Here is a 22,659-nt window from a genome sequence, read left to right as displayed (position 1 = left end):
TTTCTTCTCTCCTTCTTTTTAAAGAACACAAATACATCTATTTCAAACAGTACTTTAAATTGATTTTCTTTTTGCTAGTTGCAAGATCATAGCATCCCAAAGTTAGATTTGGAAGCTATCTTGGGAGTTGATCAACTTTAATTCTCCACCTGGGGCAGAAATCTCTAGAATATCTGGAAAGTGATGATTTAGCTCTTCCATGTTCATCTGCAGTGTCAGGGAACTCACTATTTCAGATTGGGACAACTCACTTAGAACATTTGACCAGTTCTTGAAGGTAAGAGACTCTGCCTGGCCTCTGGTCTTTTGACTTCGAAAGGGTAGCTCTGACCCTCTGAGTAATGGAGGTCCCCAGGCCCTTGATAATGAGGAATGCTTTTTTATTCTGAGCTGTATTTGGGCAACTTTGTTAGGTTGCACTTTGAATGCACATGATGAGCTGAAATAGGATTTTTGCGTGTGATGCTTTCTGCTTGGGTAATGACTGTGCTGCGGGCAGATCTTAGCTTAATGGAAAAATACATGGTGAGATCCAGAGGACTCATGGATGGATCCATGGGTAAGCCCTCTCTCCAGAAGCTTCTGTTCTACTCACAAGTACAGTACAGTCATTGAGAGTTTGGTTCTGGAGTCAGGCTGCGTGGCTTAAATGCTGTCCCTGCCCCTGAATAGTTCTGTGACTTTGGCAAGCACCTACCTCATAGAATCGTTGTGTGGATTAGGTGAGATAATGTATGTAAAATGCTTAGCATAAGTCCTGGTACGTATGAAGAACACAGTGTTAGTGGTTTTTAGTGCTGCTCTTACTACTGCTATATGTCAATGCCTGAAATTTTACCACTAAGCTGTACTTTATGTGCAGAGGTTCTGATTCAGTAGGTTCTGACTAGGGCTAGAATACACCTTTTTAGCAAGCTTGCAGGGTGATGCTGATACGGGTGGTTCTCAGACCACATTTTTTCTTTTTTAATTTATTTTATTTAAATTCACTTAGTTAACATATAGTGTATCATTAGTTTTAGATGTAGAGTTCAGTAATTCAGCAGTTGCATATAACACCCAGTGCTTATTACATCACGTGCCCTCCTTAATGCCCATCACCCAGTTAACCCACCTCCCCTCCAGCAATCCTTGGTTTGTTTCCTAGAGCTAAGAGTCTCTTATGGTTTGTCTCACTCTCTGATTTCATCTTATTTTATTTTTCCCTCCCTTCCCCTGTGATCCTCTGTTTTGTTTCTTAAATTCCACCTATGAGCGAAACCATATGATAATTGCCTTTCTCTGGTTGATTTATTTTGCTCAGCATAATACCCACCAGTTCCATCCATGTTGATGTAAATGGTAAGATTTCATCCTTTTTGATGGCTGAGTTATATTCCAGTGTGTGTGTGTGTGTGTGTGTGTGTGTGTGTGTACCACATCTTCTTTATCCATTCATCTGTTGATGGACATCTGGGCTCTTTCCATAGTTTGGCTATTGTGGACATTGCTGATATAAACACTGGGGTGCAGGTGCCCCTTCGGTTCACAATGTTTGTATCCTTTGGGTAAATACCCAGAAGTGCAATTGCTGGGTCATAAGGTAGTTCTATTTTTAACTTCTTGAGGAACCTCCATACTGTTTTCCAGAGTGGCTGCACCCGCTTGCATTCCCACCAACAGTGTAGGAGGGTTCACCTTTCTCCCACATCCATGCCAACATCTGTCATTTCCTGACCTGTTAATTTTAGCCATTCTGACTGGTGTGAGGTGGTGTCTCCTTGTGGTTTTGATTTGTATTTCCCTGATGCTGAGTGATGTTGACCTCTTTTGCATGTGTCTGTTGGCCATTTGGATGTCTTCTTCAGAGAAGTGTTTGTTCGTGACTTCTGCCCATTTCTTGGCTGGATTATTTGTTTTTTGAGTTTTAGTTTGGTAAGCTCTTTATAGATCCTGGATACTAGCCCTTTATCTGATAAGTAATTTGCAAATATCTTCTCCCATTCTGTCAGTTGTCTTTTGGTTTTGTCGACTGTTTTCCTGTGCTGTGCAAAAGGTTTTTTATCTTGATGAAGTCTCAATACTTCATTTTTACTCTTGTTTCCCTTGCCTTTGGAGATGTGTCTAACAAGAAGTTGCTGTGGTTGAGGTTGAAGAGGTTGCTGCCTGTGTTCTTCTCTAGGATTTTGATGGATACCTCTCTCACATTTAGGTCTTTCATCCATTTTAAGTTTATCTTTGTGTATGGTGTAAGAAAATTTGTCCAGTTTCATTCTTCTGCTTGTGGCTGTCCAAGTTTTCCAACACCATTTGTTGAAGAGACAGTCTTTTTTCCATTGGATATTCCTTCCTGCTTTGTTGAAGATTAGTTGACCATAGAGTTGAGGGCTCAGACCACATTTTGAGAAATGCTGCACTCGAGAAATCCATTGCTTCTAGAAGTTTTAGGGTCTTATGAAGCCCCCAGTCAAAGTGTAAACATCTTTGCAAGGGGCTATCACTCTTAGCAGTTTCTTAACAAGTATTTATTCAGCAAACGATTCTGGAGAACTTGCTGTTCACAGTGCACTGTTCTCTAGCTGGTGAAATAGTAATGAGACCATAATTGCTACACTTAGAGAGCTCAGAGCCCAGTGGTAGGGGACACAAGGCTAGTGTGGATGCTACTGGTGGTGTCATAGAGAATTTTAGGTGGTGTATTGAAGAACCATGTGAAAATGCTAACTGTTGTGTATTACCTTCCCTTTTTGATGGGAGTTACCGGTCTTCACTTGTTATAGTGACATAAAGTTTATTTGCAAGGTAAAACAATTTCACTTAAACAAGTAAGTTGATCTAAACAAACTTATTATGTAAATAGAAGTGATAGAGTGGAATTTGAAAGTGGTACATGGATGTCTGAAGTTTAGGAAAATGCAGTATTTTGGTGGGATGGTAATGCCAGACCCAATATGGTTCATTAAATAGAGGAGAGGTCAGTGAACTCAGCCTTGGAGGGCAGGCAGCATTTCATGGATGAGGCAGTAGTCTTTCTCCCTCTTCTCTTCCCGTTCCTATTATAATAATTACCACAGAAAGAAGGTTCACCTGTAAGGAGTGCGCTCTCACTCTCCTTGATGTGCCTTATCTTACTTAGTTCTTGTAAGAACCCTGTGAGGTGGGTGGCTATTATCTCAATCATGCCGATGAGGAGATCAGGGTCATAAAGCACATAAGGAGAAGGAGGATTTGAAGCCAGCAACCCACTCTGAGCTCCAGCTCCAGCTCCAAACCAGTGTTCCGCCATCTTGACTCAGTGAGGGTTAGAACAAGTGTATATGATGAGGTCTTGGAGAAGATGTGTGTGGGGTGTGTGTGTGTGTGTAGGGAGGAGGCTTGGCAGGATTGGCTTCATAATTTGTGGGGCCCAGTGAAAAATGAAAATGCGGGGCCCCTGGTTAAAAAATTACTCAGAATTTAAACACAGTGATAGAAGAACATTAAAGCCTGCATGGGGGCCCTTCCAAGCCCAGTGCTCTGTGCATATGCTGCACATCCACCCATGAAGCCAGCCCTCGGACTTGGGGTCATGTGGAGAGGGGCTTAGAAGGGCCAAAGGAAGGATTCCAAGCCCTTCACCCCTTTTTTTTCTCCTTTCCAATAACCCACCTGGGGAGCTCTTGTTATAAAGCAATTTCCTCCTGTTTTTTCATGCCTTTTGGGGAGAAGAAAACCTTCACAAACACTAAACCAGATGAGGAAGTTTCCATTGCCCTGTGACAACTTCAGAGACCTTAACACAGCTCCAAATGTCAATATTCCTTCAATGGGTTCTGCAAGTAAGAGTCTGGGGGGTAATTACATTTTTAATAAATTACAGTTTGCAGCTTGACAGTCAAATAGATTTCCTGTTCTGGAAGCTGGCCTTTCTTCCCAGCCCCGTTACCAGGCCCTAGTCATACCGCTCCCTTCTTGTAAATTCTTCATAATTAGGAAAGAGTTGTTCATTGACTTAAACCTTTTCATAGTCTCAGTTCCTGCTAATTCATTGTGTGAAAGAGCCAAATGTTACAAAAATTGCCGTTTATTGCCTCATATTCATAATGTTCCTGTTTAATGAAATGAAGTAGGAATGAATTATTTTTGGACTTCGTTGGTGGCTGCATACCACAATGACAAATAATCATGTGCATGGAAGGTTTAAGTGGAATTTTCATAGAAAATGTGCATCTAACTTGTTTTATTAAGCAACCTTGATACATGACAGTCTAGATTTATAAAATATATTTCAGGACTCATTATTTACTTTCCAAGACAATTTTTAGCATTGCAAAAGCATTTGCTATAGTTTTCTTTTAAAGCATAGCTACTTTAGGTATATTTGAGGTGGACTTTCTTTTAAGGAGTAATCAGTTTGCACACAGTTATTCAGGATGCCATCTGTGTGCGGAACCCACCTGCAGTCCCTTGGGAAAGAAGTAAGGTGCTTCTGAATTCTGGGTTGTTTTGTGTTTAGAACTGGTATTGGCCTTGGCTTCTAACTCCATTTCATTAGTTCTGCATTATGGGTCCTATTAGGAGCAGCTTCTAATCTGAACATATTTGCAGCAGTGTTGATTTAATGCCTGATTCACGTTTTTTTTCCCCACCAAAAATGCAATCTGTGGGACAATAAGGAGCTTCTCTGGTAAGTCCTTCTAGCTGAATGGTGATTGTCAGAAGTGGATAAACATTCACAGACATTAAAAGAATAATACTACTTTTAGAAAGGATCTGCACTGGTTCCTTGGTGCTCCCTTCAGGGAAAAATATCATACTTCTGATCGTCAGGTTCATTGGATGCTCATTCCCTGCCTAACAAGGTATCTGGCCCATACTGGGTTGGCAGTAATGGATGAATGCATGGCTGAGTCAAGAAAACATTTTTACATGAACATTCCAGAGAGTGAGATAGTAACCATCCAATTATTTGGAACCGTCCAATTATTTCAAAGGAATTTCTAAACAACCAGTTTTCTGTTATATATACAAAGATGTGGTCATAATGGGGCTCAAAGAGTATAGGAAAAAAGTGGGTCATGAGTTTAAAGCTCATTTAATCACACTTTGAGACAGTGATAAGTCATGATGATGATGATGAGGATAATTATGGTGTTGATGGCATTCTTTGAGCACCTACTATTTGAGACCCTTTACACATACTACCTCGTTTAATCTTTACAATAATTTTTCAGGAGTATTATTGTCATCCTAATTTGCAGTGGGAAAAGTAGGGCTCAGAGAGGGAAAATAATGTCACCAGGGGCATAGTTAGTAGCTGGTTTGAACTCACATCTTTTTTTTTTTTTTTTTTTTTGGCTTCAAAGCCCACATTCTTTTCTGCCACCATTTTATCTCTACACAAAGTCCTAGGGCTTGTCATTGCCCGAGGCAGGATCAGAATACAAGTCTCTTGACTCTTCTGTCAGTGTTCTTGGCTCTGTGGCAGGCTGCTACCAGAACCCAGACAAAAAGGATCAAGAAAATGTTAATCAAAGTGTTTCAAAAGGTATATTTTAACTCTAACCAAGGGTCATAAAGTAGGGGCCAAAGGCCATCCTCGGTTAAGTCTATTGCAAATTGGTCAAATGGATTCAGGTTACTCATGGGATATTTAGAATAATCAGGGTGAGATGTGTCAATGTAGCAGAAGAAACCCCCCCCACAATCTGTAGACATGAACTTGGTTTTAGGTCATGATTTGATCTTATTAGTTGTGTGATCTTGAGCACTTAACCCTCTTTGAACTTTGCCTCCTCATTTACAAAATAGAAGGAATACAAACACCTTCCAGAGTGGCTGAGCTTCTATGGGAGATCACGTCTAGGAGAGTTTTCTAGACTAAAACATAGTTAATGTATCTTCATTCTCAATCAGTTGCATTCCTCTTTTCCTTATTTTGCAGTTTTTTGGTTTGTTTTATAGACATTTTATAAACATTTTACTTTTAGTTTTTCTTACGTGCTTTCTTTGATTGCTTTGATGGTAAATAGCGATTTCCTCTTTATGGCGGGGACAAGTGTAATTTTTTATAAGTTCGTTAAAGTTGGAAAATTGTGTTCAGCATCTGCACCAGAAAAACTATTTGCACAGAAGAAGTTTGAGGGAATAATCTTAACACTAGTAAATGCAACAATGTCTCTGGAAGGTTGGCTGATGGCCAGGTGGGTAGGAGTCAGGACCAAGTCCAGCTGGATTAATGAATGGAAGCTGAAGGCCCAGAACAGAGGAGATAACTGCACCTGAAGCTAATCAACCAACACAGTGAGTTGTTTATGCAGTTTGAAGAGTCTCCCTTGGAAAGGAGTTTTGTTTCACATTCTTGCCAACACTCAGGGTCATCAGTCTTTTTAATTATACCTATTTTTCTGAGTGTGAAGTCGTATCTCTCTGTGGTTTTAATTGCATTTCCCTGAAAATTAAATATACACCTACCCTATGAACCCAGTTATTTCATTCCTGGGTATTTACCCAAGAGAAATAGAAATGTACATCCAAACAAAAAACTTATTTTGTAGGAACTTTATCCAAAGAGCCCCAAACTGGAAATAATCAAATGTCCATTAATAAGAGAATGTATACAAAAAATTATGGTATATTTCCACAATGAAATACTACTCAGCAATAAAAAATGGAATGTATTACTGTAATTTACAACACAATGAATTCCAAAAATATTATGCTGAGTTAAAGAAGTCAGATGCAAAAGAGTACTTACTGTGTGATTAGAGGTAATATTAATCTATGGTGATAGGAATCAGGTCAGAAGTTCTCTTGGGTGGGAATGGGTGGGGAGTCCCTGGCAAAGAATGCTAGAGAAGTTTCTGAGGTGATGGAGATAGTCTCTCTCTCTCTCTATTTATATATATATATATATTTTAAAGATTTTATTTATTCATTTGAGAGAGAGAACATGAGCAGTGGGGAGGGGGAGAGAGAGAGGGAGAAGCAGACTCTCTGATGAGCAGAGAACCCGACTTGGGACTCAGTCCCAGGACCCTGAGGTCATGACCTGAGCTGAAGGCAGACGCTTAACTGACTGTCACCCAGGCGCCCAGAGATAGTCTATATTTTTTTTAAAGATTTTATTTATTTATTTGAGAGAGAGAGAGAATGAGAGATACAGAGCATGAGAACGAAGAGGGTCAGAGGGAGAAGCAGACTCCCCGCTGAGTGGGGAGCCTGATGCGGGACTCGATCCCGGGACTTCAGGATCATGACCTGAGCTGAAGGCAGTTGCTTAACCAACTGAGCCACCCAGGCACCCGAGATGGTCTATATTTTAATAGAAGCATTGGTTTCATAGTTGCCTTCTGTCAAAACCCATTAAATTGTAATATTTAAAGTCTGTGTTCTTCTTTGTATGTAAATTTTACCTAACAGAGTTGATTTGTAACATAAAAAAACCAAGGAGGGATTGGGATGAAACCCTTTTGGATGTTGAGGAATCTTGGAGTCTTTGTACAGCAAGAATTAAAGATTGAGCCAGAAGAGGAGAGAGAGGAGAGAGGGCAGGAGAGCTGACAACAGAGACTGGAGGGACTGTCCATTGTGTGTCACTCCAGAAGGGAAAAAAAGGGAGTGTGTGAGGGAAGCAGATGGTTTCAGCTCCATGGAAAGAAGAGCTTTTAAAAAAAGAATCAGAGTTACTTGTGATGGAATAGGATGTCTCAGGAGATTGGGAGCTCCTTGTCACTCCGCAGAGGCTGGGTAGCTTCTTGTCAAGCATGCTGTCAAGTGGGTCCTATAGTGATTGAAAGATTTAACTAGAAGACCTGAAGACTTTCTCCTGTGTGAAGATTCTGCAGTTACAGGTGGTGTTGGGTAAGGGGAGAGCATGAGCTTTGGAGTCAGGCTGCCCACATCTGGATCTAGAGATCACAAATGAAATTATCTTATGCAAGTTGATTTCTTTAAATCTCAGTTTGTTTGTGTGTGTATGTGTATCTTCCTTCCTTCCAATTTGTAACCCATATACAGTGCTGCACAACTTCCAAGAATTGTAACTGAGACTGAAATTGAAGTGATTGATGTAAAGAGCATAGCAAAGCACCCAGCACATATCCTAAGCACATGATAAGTGCTTAATAAATTTTAGCCATTATTATAATTATTATTGCTATTTTATGATTTCTAAGAATTTCAGGTATTAGCGCATGCCAAAGATAGATTTGGGGGCAGAATCTAAAAGCTTCTATAGAATCTCTTGTATTAGACCCTGAAAGTGGCTATCTATTACCTCCAACAGAAAGCATGATTAACATTCCACAGGTTAATTTAAAAACAGGAAAAATAAACCTTTGTGAAATGTCAAATTTTGTGGATAAAAAATAATGGGCAATGTGTATGTGTCCTTGACATGAAGAGATTCTTTTGTACTTTGTTATGTTCTTACTCACTTAATAATATTTTATTTTAGAACTCCAGAGGTTCTCTTTCATTTGAATGGCTACATTGTATTCCATAGTATGTATATATCATATTCTACTTAACCAATCTGGTACTGAGGGACACTTAGGTTTTCCCCACCTTTTGCTAGTAAAAACAAGGCTTCAATAAATAATTTGGTTCATAGGTTATTTGACACATATGAAGTATATCTGTAGGATAAATTTCTGGAAGTAGAGTTGCTGGGTGAAATGGCATGCATCTTAAAAACATTTTGATAGCTCTTGACGGTTTTCCTCCATGAAGGTTATACCAATTTACCTTTCATCAGCAATGTATTAGAGTGTCTGTTGACTTCAAATCCTCACCAACATGACACATTCTCAGACTCTTTGGCCTTTGCCAACCAATGAGTGTAAAAGTGGAGTTGAGCATATCTTTATGTATTTAAGGGTAATTTGTGTTTCCTTTTCTGTAAATTGTCTATTTATATCCTTTGCCTATTTTTTGATTGGTTAAGATATGTAATAGTTTTCTGTTAATAAATTTATTAAAAATGTTTATAATATTCACTTTATAACCCTTTTCTTTGCAGACTTTAAGCTTTATTTAAAAAAATTAACATTTAGTCAAATGGACTTTTCTGGTGTACAGTTCTATGACTTTTAACACATATGTAGATTCTTGTAACCACCCCCACAATCAGGACATGGAAAGGTCCCATCATCCAGAAAATTCCCTTGTACTGCCCATTTATAGTCAAATCCTCCCCCCTCCCCAAACTTGGGTAACTGTTGCTCTCTTCTCTACAGCTGTAGTTGTGCCTTTCCCCAAGTGTAATATAAATGGAATCATGCAGTATGAAACTTTTGGAGGCTGGTTTCTTTCTCTCAGCATAATGCCTTTGAGAGTTATCCTTGTTACTGTAAGTATCCAATAGTTCATTTCTTTCTGTTGCTAAGTGGCATTCCATTGGATGGATGTGCAAAAATTTGTTTATCCATTCATCTGTTGAGGGACATTTCAGTTTTTGGTGATTATAAATAGAGCTGTTTTAAGCATTTGCATACAGGGTTTTTGTGTGAGTGTAGGTTTTCATTTCTGTTGGGTAATTACCTAGGTCAGTTTCTCCTGACTGATCTTTTTCTTCACTATGGTTATGTGTTTTTGTGTGTATGTGTATGTTTGCATCTTATAATATTTTATTGTGTACTGCTCATTGATGATATTTTGTAGACTCTGGATTCTGTAATCTTCCTCTGAAGATGATTTATTTTTCTTTAGTAGACAGTGTAATTACTAGACGATCACCTAGTAATTGTGTAGACTTGGTTTTATTTTTTGTTTGCCATGTCTGTGAAAAGCCCAAGGTAATTCACAAACCCCTCTAATTTGGGGGGAACTCAAGTTCTAAGCTGTTCCTTTGTGGATCTAGTCAGAGGATCCCCAACATGGGGGAACCCTGTGGGTTTGGTAACCCCAACATTGAACTTCTAGGGTGCTTCTCTGTTATAGTTCTCTCCTCTCCAGTGCCCAGTATCAGCTGCTGCAAACTGATCTTTGCCACTTCAGCTCAGCAAGACCACCATGTCCTGCTTGGACTTCAGCTCATTGTGCCTTAGTTGGGAAATTGTCCCCCAGGCATATTACTGGGGTGATTTTGCAGCTCAGCTCATGAGTTCCCTGTCTCCAGGGGTGCAGTTCTTGCACTGTCTATTGTCCCATGCCTGGGCACTCATTCGTTGGCAAAGGCTTCTTCAATATATCTACTTTTAGGGTTGTTTGCAGCATTGGGAAAGTCTGGTACTAGGCATTTCTATCACAAGCTTATTTGAATGACAGATCCAGCCTGATTTATTAAGGGCAACCAGGGGTCTTTTGTTTGCAAACTAAGTTTTCATCAAATTTGTTTTTTTCAACTGCCAGAGAACTCTGCTGAAAGGTACTAGGGATCTGACCTGGTTTGGTAATGGGTTTGGATTGGGAACCTTTTCCAAGCAGTTGAAACTTAGGTTCTGTAAACTACACTAGGTAATGAATTTTTAATTTTTGGTCCAGTTTTATCATGGTAGTAAAAACAGTTTCAATTATATGCTTATTGGGAATTCCTGATTCTTATAAATTCTAGAGTTTTATTACAGCAGAGCTTAGATTTTCCCCCCAGCACAGTGTGACTTCAGGGCAGTTCTGCCCTTCTCAAAAGAGTAGTTTTATTTGTGGGATGGAGACAAGGTCAGTGAAAGAAAGAGTATATAACAAAATGAGAAAATTTTGTCCCTTTGCTTAACCTGATATTAAGTAATAACATCTTATAGATCATGTCTACTAACTTTCCAAATGGGGCTGTGGTGCTCTTATGCTTTCATCTCCAGTTGAAGGAGAAATAGATATTGGAATGATTTTCTAGTGATGAATGACCTGGTTTCTTTCTTGTTACTTTCTAGGAGATAAGTAATTGGTGTATGACAATAGTGAAATCATAATGTCATAATGCTTATTTATTTATTGGGGGTTGGCTGATATAGGCTGTGCTCAGTAGGAGCCATTGAATTCTGCTCCCCATATTTCCTATACTCCTTCTGACACCAGTGAGCTAGCCTAGAAATTTTCTTCTCATGGTTACACCAGCGGTCCAAGAGAGCAGGAACACATTTTCAGCCTTGGCCATATCACATTTGTTAGCATCTTATTGGCTAAAGCAAGACACATGGCCAAGCCCAAATCAGTGAAACATGTTACTCCTAAGAGAGCAAAAAAGAGAAAGTAAATGTTACTGAATAATAATCCAATCTCCTATAAGCACTTATTATGTACTAGTCACTAAGGCTGCAAAGATGAGTAAGACAGAGTCATTTGCTTTAGGAACACAAAAAAATTGATCCTGAACTGCAAGTGTAGTGATCTTATAGCTAATGGAAGGTGTAGAGAAGGAGTTAAACTCTAGTTCAAATGAACAGAGACTCTTAGGCTTTTAGAATTTTTTTTTTCCTTTTAATTTCACACCCTGGAGGCTGTTAAACTTGAATTGCTGGCAGTCTACCAGAGCATTGTGTTGAGCTGAAATCCTCTGCTATTAATAACCAGGCATACTGTGATTTGAGATTTAAAGCCATGATCTCATGTTAGAAGCTGCAGTGGGCCAGGAAGCTGTTTGGGTTCATACCACTTCTAAAAGCACTTGGGCAAAGGTGCTGAGGACTAAAGGGAAAACTCATAAGCAGGTCTGTACACAGGGACTTGGGGCTTCATGGCTTTGTTTCATGAACTCTTAGTAAGAAATGCACAATAGAAAACTAAAATATGCAGGCCATCCAAACCCTTGAAACAACAATCTAGATTATTGAAATGGATGACTAGAGGGACTAAGGAAGATCTTGATGGGTTGTGGAGAGCAGGGCAAATGGCATGGAAATACTGATGCTTCATGCCTCCTCCCCCTTTCTGAGAGTCCCTTCTTCACCAATTAGTGTAGAGGTTGGAGTTGGACCTGAGAAAGGCTCAGAAAACTTGGGCCAGTGGGATGTGGAGAGTCTCAGGCATTTTTTTTGGGGGGGGCTCTCATCCAAAATTCATGACACTAAATTCAGGGTTCCTGAACTGATTGCTGGGGTTATGGTGTCCAGGATCCCCAGACTCCTCCAAGTCTAACTCTTGACCACATCCAAGGATGACTGAACAAAAGAACAGAAATTAAATAGGAAACATTTTATTGGGACGCAAGAAAGAAGATTTCAGGTTTTGTGGATTCCTCTGTAGAAATATCTGTTCTGGTCCAGCTCTCATTTCACAGTTGAGGAGGCCTTTCTTGAGGTCACATGAGGCTAGGATAGAATCAGTTCTCCGGCTTCATGGTGGTAGCTAACAGCTGACATTACTAAGGACTTGTTACATGCTGGGCTGTTCTGAGCACTATGCAAATTATATATATATTTTTTGTCCTCACTGAAGTTCTATGAAGTAGGTACTGATTATTCCCATGTAACTGAGAATAACTGAGAGGAGGTAACTCAGACACTAAGATACCACACAACTTGTCTGATGTCATACAGCTGGTAAGTGGGGGAGTCAGGACTCGGGATCTGGAGTAATCTGACACAGAGCCTGGACTCTTAAGTTCACTGTTACTCTGCAGTGAGAGAACTAGTTAGACAATCACATACATCAAAGATCCTCAATAGACAAGGATGTTCCTCTTTCTGGAGACTGGCAGATTCCCTGATTCTAAGACAGAGAACCCTTAGGTTATCCTTACAGAGAGGTAAAGCTGGAAAACAATGTGGGCTGTCAGGCTGCAGCAGAAATGCTGTTACAACCTTTGGAGCTGTCCAAGGTTCTGAGTTCCAACTTCATCTCAAGCACCTTTGTCTATTGCACTCATCACCAATATTTTATAACTTTTACCCTAGAAGCCTAGGATTTTAGAGCTGAATAGATTGCAATAAATAGTAATTGTACTTCTACTGGGTTCTAGGCACTTTAGATTTGTTATTTCACCATAGCCCCACATCACTTCAGTGACCTCACTTTCTTTTGAGGAAGAGAAGCAGATAAACTACTACCCATGTTACAAGGCAAAATGAAGCAATTACTTGTTGGGAGTATAAAAATTAGGGTGTCAAAAAGGGTAGTGAGAAAGTATTTATGGAGCCTTGGAAGTGGAAATAGAGGGCTAATTTTGGTAGGGTTAAGGGAACAGTATGAGCAAAGGTATGGTCTATTGGAGCAAGGGAAATAGATCTGAATGGCTATGTTGAGACTATCAAACAGTCATAATACATGTTTCTAATCTCCTTCCCACATGGATGACACACATCTCTGAATGGCCATCTCTCCCCACCCCCTTACTGATCTGACCTCAGAATCCTTCCCAACACAGAGCTTCAGGCAGGCACTACCAATTGAATAGTTTGAGCATTTGAGATATGCTTTTTTGGTCCTCCTGGATTAGCACATTTGTAAATGGAATATGCTGTAAAAAGTCAAATCATCTATACCATTCTTCTTCACTGAGAGATGATACAATTAAGAGTCAGTAAAATAATTATTCAAGGTCATGCAAAAAGTGAATGGCAAAGCCAGAACAAACAGAACCCAAGTCTAATGACCATTACTGCATAATGGTTAGCTATCTCAGGGTTTCTTAAAGTTAGAGTTGTGGACCAGTTACATAAGCTGCATCAGCAACACCAGGTGCTTAATAAAAATGCATGGTACTGAACTTCATGCAAGACCCACTGGAATAGAATTCCTGGAGGGCAGGGCTTGAGAATCTGGATTTTTTATAAGCCTTCTAAGTTATGATGCATAGAACACCAATAGTCTATTAGATACTAATAAGATTCCACTGGGAAATTGATGTTAGCAATATTGTTTCTTTTACCACTGGCTTAAAGGATATATCACAAAAACTTTAAATATTATGTAGTTGTTCTACCCCGTGATAATCTGCCATTAAGAAAATATGCTCCTTATTTAAGAATTGACTTCATGGCATTTGAATTTTTGCACTGCATTTATTCACTGAATGATTTTGAATATATTTCTCAGCCCCTCAGCACTGCAGTTTTCCCACATGTAAATAACACCCACCTTATAAAGTTGCTGTAATATTTATATAGACAATACTAATAGAACATTTAGAACATCGTCTGGCACACAATAAGCATTTTGTACATGACAGTTATTTTTAGCATTGGTTGTTTTAATATTGTGGCCATAAAAATCTTCTAGAAACATATTTGGTAATTTTTAATTGCTATACACATTCTCTATTTGAGCATGCATTATATCTCTTGATTTTATTTAAAAATCAGTATATTATGTTTAAAAATATTTCCTTTGGTCAAATACTATTATGGTGCATGTGGTGGTCAAACTGGGGAGGTAAGAAACCATAGGAACATGAGGAGTCTCATATGTCATGCTGAAGAGTTTGGATTTTATCCTGTAGATAGTGGTTAGCTATTGAGGATTTTCATCTGAAGAGTGATGAGGCACAATGTCTTGAGAAAATTAATTTGGCACAGGACACATTGGAGACAGGTAGGCCAGTTAAAAAATTATAGCAATTACTCATGTAGGAGGTGATACTTTTCTTATTAAGTTTGGCCACTGGGAGTATGATGGCAGGAAGAGAACTGAGAGAAAACATTATTAGGGAAACTAGAAAGTATTTGGTTAATGGATATAAGGGAGAAGAAAGATGAGGAAAACTGTGGGGCTTTCAAGCTTGAGTGATGAGAAAATTGACAGTATCCTTGACAGAAATGGAGATCATCTAGAAGGAGACCTGGATATGAATGGGAAATCAGTTTAGATCTTAATCCTGTTTTTACAAATTGTGAAAATGTGATCATAGTCAGGGGTTTGACTCCTTTGTACAGGAATCAGTTTTAGTGAGATTTTTCATCAAGTACATTTGAATATAATTTTTAAAAGAAATTCTACCTCACCCCATCCCTCATATTTTTGTCACAGTTTAGTCTTATTCCTTGATGTATCAGGGTTCTTAGTTGCAAGCAAAAGAAAGTGCCTCTGGATGACTTAAACTTTCAGGAAAGGGGTTTATTAAAGTGATATTAGTTTGGCCAAAGAATACCTGGGAAGGTTGGAGATCAGGCTCAGAATACGAACAGAAACAAGGGGTAATGGGTAGCAGCTACAACCACTGCCAAAATCATGCTTAGAACCAGCTTGTGAAGACAATGCTGTCCCCTCTGTAGAATGTTGGATGCCATGGCTGCATTGCCACTGGCAATGGACAGAGGATGCTGTCCCCTGCCTCTGATGTCTTTGGAAATTGGAAGCTTCTGCTGCCATTTTTGCAACCATTTCCAGAACAGATTCTCCTCTGTTTCTGCTCATTTGTGTCATTATGTCCTTATTCAAAGTCCAGGGTAGAGGTATCTGATTGATCAAGCCCAGGTTTTATGCCCTAGTTGCAATGGAGGCTGGGAGAGGAGTGTCTTGTCTTTTCAGCTTCTGTGGTGGGAGGTGGATGCTGCCTCCCACTGAGATTCTTAAGATGAGATATCTGCAGTGATAGGAAGGACATTCAGATATTTGGCAGCCAAAATGAAGCATAGCAAACAAACTAAGAAACCACCAACAACCATTGTCTTTCATGCCTGTAGGTTATATTTTATATCATGAGAGCAGAGTTTCAAGAAACATTTTTTTTAGTTAGTTTCAAATATAGATATAGAATGTCCCAAGAATCAAAGCACTTGCAGCCACAGCTGAAAAGGTCAGGAAATTGCCCGGTATTTCATGGCTAGGGTTGCTCAAATTGCAGCCTATTACAAACTGAAACAGAACATCATTTGACCTTTTCATGTGGCAAGATGTTGTATTATCAGAGCTCCTTCTTTCTATGATTTTTTTTTTGCCCTTTCACCTTTTCCCACTTATTTGAATTCAGGCCCAAGAGGGAAAAAAATGAAGATAAAATATATGATCTGAAATTTTAGGTGGGGGGGTGAACTGATTCTAATTTTGAATTTAGTAAGGAAAGAGTTTTCTCTCATTTATCTGAGTAGAACATTGGATTCGGAATCAGGAAGTTAATCCTAATCTTGGACAAATTTCTCAGATCTGAGATTCCTCATTGATGAGCACCCCCTAATTTGGACTCAGGAAGACCCATATTTGAGCTCCCACATGCTGACCGGAGTAAATCCAGGGATAGCTTTCTCCAGCTTCCTTTTTCTCATGGGAGAAATACAGATAATAATAGTATCTTCCTCATGAGTTTATTATGTGAATTAAATAAAACAATGTTTGTAAAACTCAAGATAAAAATAGGGTGGTTGAACCTTAGGTGATCTTTAAGGACATCCTAAGTGTCAGAGAATGTGATATTCTACATAATTTACTGAGTGATCCACACTGTGTGTGTGTGTGTATTTTATAGTTCATAGTGTAAAATATAGAGTAGTCTTAGAGCAATAGGTGTTCTCAGAAAATAGAGACAAATTCCTACATTCCTCTCTCTCTTCCATGCTCTATGACTATAGCTCCATTTAAAATACTATGAAAGATACTCAGAAATCATATGCATAATACATATTTAATGCTCTCTGGGAGCCAATGACCCAGATGAGGAGACCAGAAGTAGTTCTATTTTGATATAGGTTGAGATATGGAATAGTCATCAAGGCAGTGTCGTGATGAGGGAGTGGGTGCTATGAGCTCAGAAGAGGGAAAACAAAGGGTTACATTGGGCAGAACAGACAGAGCCATCTTCTTGGAGTTCTAGAGTTGTTCCTTAAAGAATACAGTTGAGCTTATACTGGGGGTGTCAAAGCAGCTTTACTGAAAGCTGTAAGATTTGACTAGATGACCTGAGATGTTCATATCCCTCTGAAGGTTGGAAACAATGGCTGGGGTGATAGTTTTAAAGTATATTAGCAAATTCTTTGGCATGCCTTTCATCAAAAGATGGGCTTTAATTCCCCTCCCCTTGAATATGGGTTGGTCTTTAGTGATTCACTTTTAATGAATAGAGTGAAGTGAGTGACTTTGTTGACTTCTGAGTCTATGTTAGAAAAAGCAGTACAGCTTCCACCAGACTCTCCTTTTGGGATTCTCACCATTGAAACATTCATGCAATGTAACACTATATGAAATTTTTGCATTAATTTTAAATTAATAAATATATTTGCTGATTGCCTTTCTCCACCCTGCATAAAGTAAACTCCATGAGATCAGGTCTTTTATTTATTTTATGCTCCATTCAACATCTAGCTCAGGCCTGACACATAGATGCTTGACGGACACTTGCTGAATAAATGAATGACCGACTGGTTGGGTAGATATAGGAATATAAAGGCCGGGATAACAGAGGTTTGAATACTATTAGTACATAGGTGATGGTTGAAGCAGTAAGATAGGGGAGATCATCTGGGGATAGTGTAGAGATGATGGTCAAGAACAGAACCAATGAAGTGCCCCATGGTCTCACTCTCTAACCGGCTTTTCCATAACAAAATCTCTACTTTCTATTTAGGAGATACCGGAGTGATGTGCTAAAGAGTGGGGTTTCTGGAATCGGACTGCTTGGATTTGAATCCAAACTCTGTAACTTACTGTCTGACCTTAACCCAGCCCTTTAACCTCACTGAATCTCAGTGTTTCCTTTATAATGGGGCGAATGATAGTATCTAATACATAAGGATTTTGTGTGAGGGTTAAATGATATTATAGCCTAGAATCCTGTAGCCTTAAATAAAAATTGGTTATTATTATTATTATTCCAATTATTAAGCATAAGGCTCAAATGCATTGACCCAAGGGGGAATGATTGTAATAAGAAACCGACATTTATATAGTACTTTATAATTTCTGAGGTGCTTTTGCATTTGTCAACTTATTCATTTTCACAACAACTCAGCCTCTGAGATATCATTACCCTTATTTTTTAATGTTAATAAATGGCAAAACTTGGGCAAGAATCTAGATTTTATATTTCCCAAGTCCAGCATTCTTTCAGATTGAAGAATCAGAAGGAGAATATCAAATACAAAGATTTAGAACTGGCATTACCCCATGTTGGATAAAATTGACTTATCTCTGAAAGAGTTTGGTGCCAAGCCTTTGAATCATATATATCCTAAAAATTTCCAGAATTCAGTAGAAGAATGTCACTCTGACATGGTTTGTTTGGACTGTAACACTGGAGCAGTTGAAGTTAATCTTTTTCATTCCTTCATTCAACAGGAATTTGTAGAGCTTTGCACTAGGTACTATGTGGGATACAGAGAAGTACAATTTATAGATTTTGCCCTTTAAGTTTTTATTGCTTAATTGGGATGAGAGGAGGGCAAAGACACACAGTGTGAAGCCATAGCTAGATAGAGCAGAGTATGAGCTTTCAGTCTCTGTATTTGAAGTTTAGGGAAACATATGAAATATGGATCATATTTCCTGTTAATCAAGTGAACATCACTTGGCAGAGAAGCCATTAATCATTGCTTTCTTGTCATGGATTGACTTGTTCAGCATGGGGAGGAGATTGTTCAAGGTACTGGGGACTTTTTATCATCATGTATTATGACATACAGTTCCTGTGTGTGAGACTGGAAGGTGAGAACAACAAGACTGGGTGTGCCTCTCATCAGGTTATTGCCTCCAAACCCCACTTTGATTTTCAAGGGTGGGAGGAAGCCCTTTAATTCCTTCTTTCAACAAACATTGACTGAATGTCTCTTTTGAATGAGACAATGTGAAAGACTCTGGAAAAATAAACACAAGATTAGGACTTCTCTCTGTCCTCAAGGAGCTCATAGGGCAGAGGCAACAGTATAGAGTCATAGCACTACTCTTACTCAAGAGTAACTGCCTGGGTTTCTATTCAGTCTCTACCACTTGGTAACTGAGACCTTGGGCCAGTAAGTAAACTGCTCTGTGTCTTGGTTTTCCAACCTAGGAAATGAATGTAAAAATGGTGAGGATTAAATGAGTTAATTCATGTAAACCCTATAGGACTATGCTAGGCACATCATAGATATGCAATAAATATTAGCTTTTTTTATTATTAGTGTATACAAGCACAGAGGATTTATGCTTCCATTTAGGATGTAGAAAGTTGGAAAGAGCATCACTCCCAGTACAGCAATGAGAAAAATTCAGCTGATTACAAAATCATAACTTGTTTTCGGACCTATTAGAGAGCCATAGTCACAGAACAAACAGTCTAAATTCTGAGATGGAAGAGGTCCCTCAAAGGGGAGACTTGATATGTAGACCGTCTCCTCTGTGACAGAGGACAGGAAGAAGGGAGGCTATTGTACAAATGGGTAAGAAGGAATTAAATAACATTCAAATGAATTGTTTTACGGTAAGTATGGACTAGCATAAAATAAGAGAAATTGGGGACCTCCTGACACAAGAGGGGTTTGTACTACTCTCAGACTCTCTTCTATACATCTTTACCAAGTATGAACAAGAGAATTTGGAGGCAGGGCAAGAGACCAGAGAGAGTCATCCTCATTAATGCAGGTATGGAGGTGGGGATTGGAGAAAGGTATAAAACCCTACCCTCCTGCCCAAAACCATATCTCCTGACAGAGCAAAAGACTTAAACTGCTGGGGAAGGGCAGTACTCTGTAACCCTCTGAAATAGCTAAGGATCCATTATTGCTAGAAGAAAAAGCAGAGGTTCAAAAGGTCAGATATAACTGCATGAGCACATTTCTAGCCTCTGTTGCATTACATTTGCTAGAATGACTCAATCCTTGACACTGATGGCCTGACCTAAGTAGAAGCATGCCCATTCCCAGATATAAATACTATTGATCTCATACAGATCTCTACACACAACATCTGTTATTTAATAAAAATTAATATAAAAAATTATGAGGCACATGAAATAGGAATTAAAAAAAAAACAAATAAACCCATTGTCAAGAGATAAGGCAATCAACAGAACCAGACTCAGAGATGACCAAGGTGTTAGAACTATCAGTCAGGGTCTTTAAAGTAATTATGATTACTTATAATCTAGTGGAAAAGGTGGACAACATAACATATAAGAACAGAGGAGGAATTTCAGTGGAGAGATAAAAACTAAGAGGAAGAGTTACATAGAAATGCCAGAAACACACAAACACAAACATACATGCACACACACATATCAGAGATAAAGAATTCTTTTGTTTGGCTTATCAGTAGACTTGACACAGAGAAGGAGAGAATCAATGAGCTGAAGATAGGTCAATAAGAATTATCCGAACTGCAACACAATGAGAAAAATAAAAATATTCAAGAGTTGTGATACAATATCACATGGTTTGGCATTTGTATAGTTGAACACTAGGAAGAAAATGATGGAGACAGAATGGGGCAGAAGAAATATTTGAGAATATTCCAAAAATAAGTAAAAATACAAAACTACACATCTAGGAAACTCAGAAAACTCCCAGAAGGATTAAAAAAAATTAAAATAACAACTAAACACACATACAAACTGCTGAGAACTAATAATAACAAGAAAATATTGAAAACACCCATAAAAAAGACACATTGATGGGAATAAAGGTAAGAATTACAGCTGACTTCTTCCAGAAGATATGCAAGTCAGTGGGCAATAAAGTGACGTCTTTAAATTTCTGAAAGGTAAAAAAAAAAAAAAAAACCCTAGCCACCCAGAATTTTATACCCAGTGAAAAGATCTTTCATGATTGAAGGTAAAGTAGAGAAATATTTCAGATAAACAAAAGCTGAGAGAATTTATTGCCAGTGGACCTGTGCTAGAAGAAATGGTAAGGAAAGGTCTCAGGCACAAGTAACATGACATCAGACAGAAACTTGGATGTAGGCAAAGAAATAAAGAGCTCTAAAAATGGTAAAAATGAAGACAAACAGAAGGGAATTATATATATATATATAGTCGTTGTTGTTGTTGTTGGGATGAGCTCCTGGGTGTTATATGCAACTAATGAATTGTGTTGCATATAACACCCAGGAGCTCATCCCAACATGTGCCCTCCTTGACACCCATCACCCAACCACCTCATCCCCCCACCCCCCTTCCTTCTGTAACCCTCAGCTTGTTTCCTGGAGTCCACAGTCTCTCTTGGTTTGTCTCCCTCTCTGATTTCTTCCCATTCAGTTTTCCCTCCCTTCCCCTGTGGTCCCCTGCTCTATTCCTTATGTTCCACTTATGAGTGAAACCATATGGTAATTGTCTTTATCTGCTTGACTTATTTCACTTAGCATAATCACCTCCAGTTTCATCCATGTTGATGCAAATGTGGGTGTTCATCCTTTCTGATGGCTGAGTAATATCCCATTGTATATATGTACCACATATTCTTTATCCATCTGTCTGTTGAAGGGCATCTTGGTTCCTTTCATAGTTTGGCTATTGTGGACATTGCTGCTATGAACATTGGGGTGCATATGGCCCTTCTTTTCAATACATCTGTGTCTTTGGGGTAAATACCTAGTAGTGCAATTGCTGTGTCACAAGGTAGCTCTGTTTTTAACATCTTGAGGAATCTCCATACTGTTTTCCAAAGTGGATGTACCAGCTTGCATTCCCACCAACAGTGCAAGACGCTTCCCCCTTCTCCACAACCTTGCCAACACTTGTTGTTTCCTGTCTTGTTAATTTTGGCCATTATAGCTGGTGTAAGGTGGTACCTCATTGTGGTTTTGATTTGTATTTCCCTGATGGCTAGTGATGTTGGGCATTTTTTCACGCGTCTGTTAGCCATTTGGATGTCTTCTTTGGAGAAGTGTCTGTTCATGGCTGAGTAATATCAGAAAGGATGAATACCCAACTTTTACATCAACATGGATGGGACTGGAGGAGATAATGCTAAGTGAAATAAGTCAAGCAGAGAAAGTCAATTATCATATGGTTTCACTTATCTGTGGAACATGAGGAATAGCACAGAGGACATCAGGAGAAGGAAGGGAAAAATGAAGGGGGGAGATCGGAGGGGGAGATGAACGATGAGAGACTATGGACTCTGAGAAACAAACTGAGGGTTTTAGAGGGGTGGGGGGTAGGGGGATGGGTTAGCCTGGTGTTGGGTATTAAGGAGGGCACGTACTGCATGAAGCACTGGGTGTTATACGAAAACAATGAATCATGGAACACCACATCAAAAACTAATGATGTACTTTATGGTGACTAACATAACATAATAAAATAAGATTAAATTAGGAAAAAAAAGAGAAATGTCTGTTCATGTCTTCTGCCCATTTCTTCACTGGATTACTTGTTTTTTGGGTGTTGAGTTTGATAAGTTCCTTATAGATTGTGGATGCTAGCCCTTTATCTGATATGTCATTTGCAAATATCTTCTCCCATTCTGTTGGTTGTCTTTTGGTTTTGTAGACTGTTCCTTTTGCTGTGCAAAAGCTTTTTATCTTGATGAAATCCCAATAGTTCATTTTTGCCCTGGCTTCCCTTGCCTTTGGCGATGTTTCTAGGAAGAAGTTGCTGCGGCTGAGGTCGAAGAGGTTGCTGCCTGTGTTCTCCTTTAGGATTTTGATGGACTCCTGGCACACATTGAGGTCTTTCAACCATTTGGAGTCTATTTTTGTGTGTGGTGTAAGGAAATGGTCCAGTTTCATTCTTCTGCATGTGGCTGTCCAATTTTCCCAACACCATTTGTTGAAGAGACTGTCTTTTTTCCATTGGACATTCTTTCCTGCTTTGTCAAAGATTAGTTGACCATAGATTTGAGGGTCCATTTTATCTATGTGTCTGTTTTTGTGCCAGTACCATACTGTCTTGATGATGACAGCTTTGTAATAGAGCTT

Source organism: Eumetopias jubatus, unplaced genomic scaffold (assembly GCF_037043125.1).
Source record: "Eumetopias jubatus isolate StellerSeaLion01/CBP00866 unplaced genomic scaffold, mEumJub1_p1.0 scaffold_5, whole genome shotgun sequence".
NCBI lineage: Eukaryota > Metazoa > Chordata > Mammalia > Carnivora > Otariidae > Eumetopias > Eumetopias jubatus.
This window is presented reverse-complemented; position numbering follows the sequence as displayed.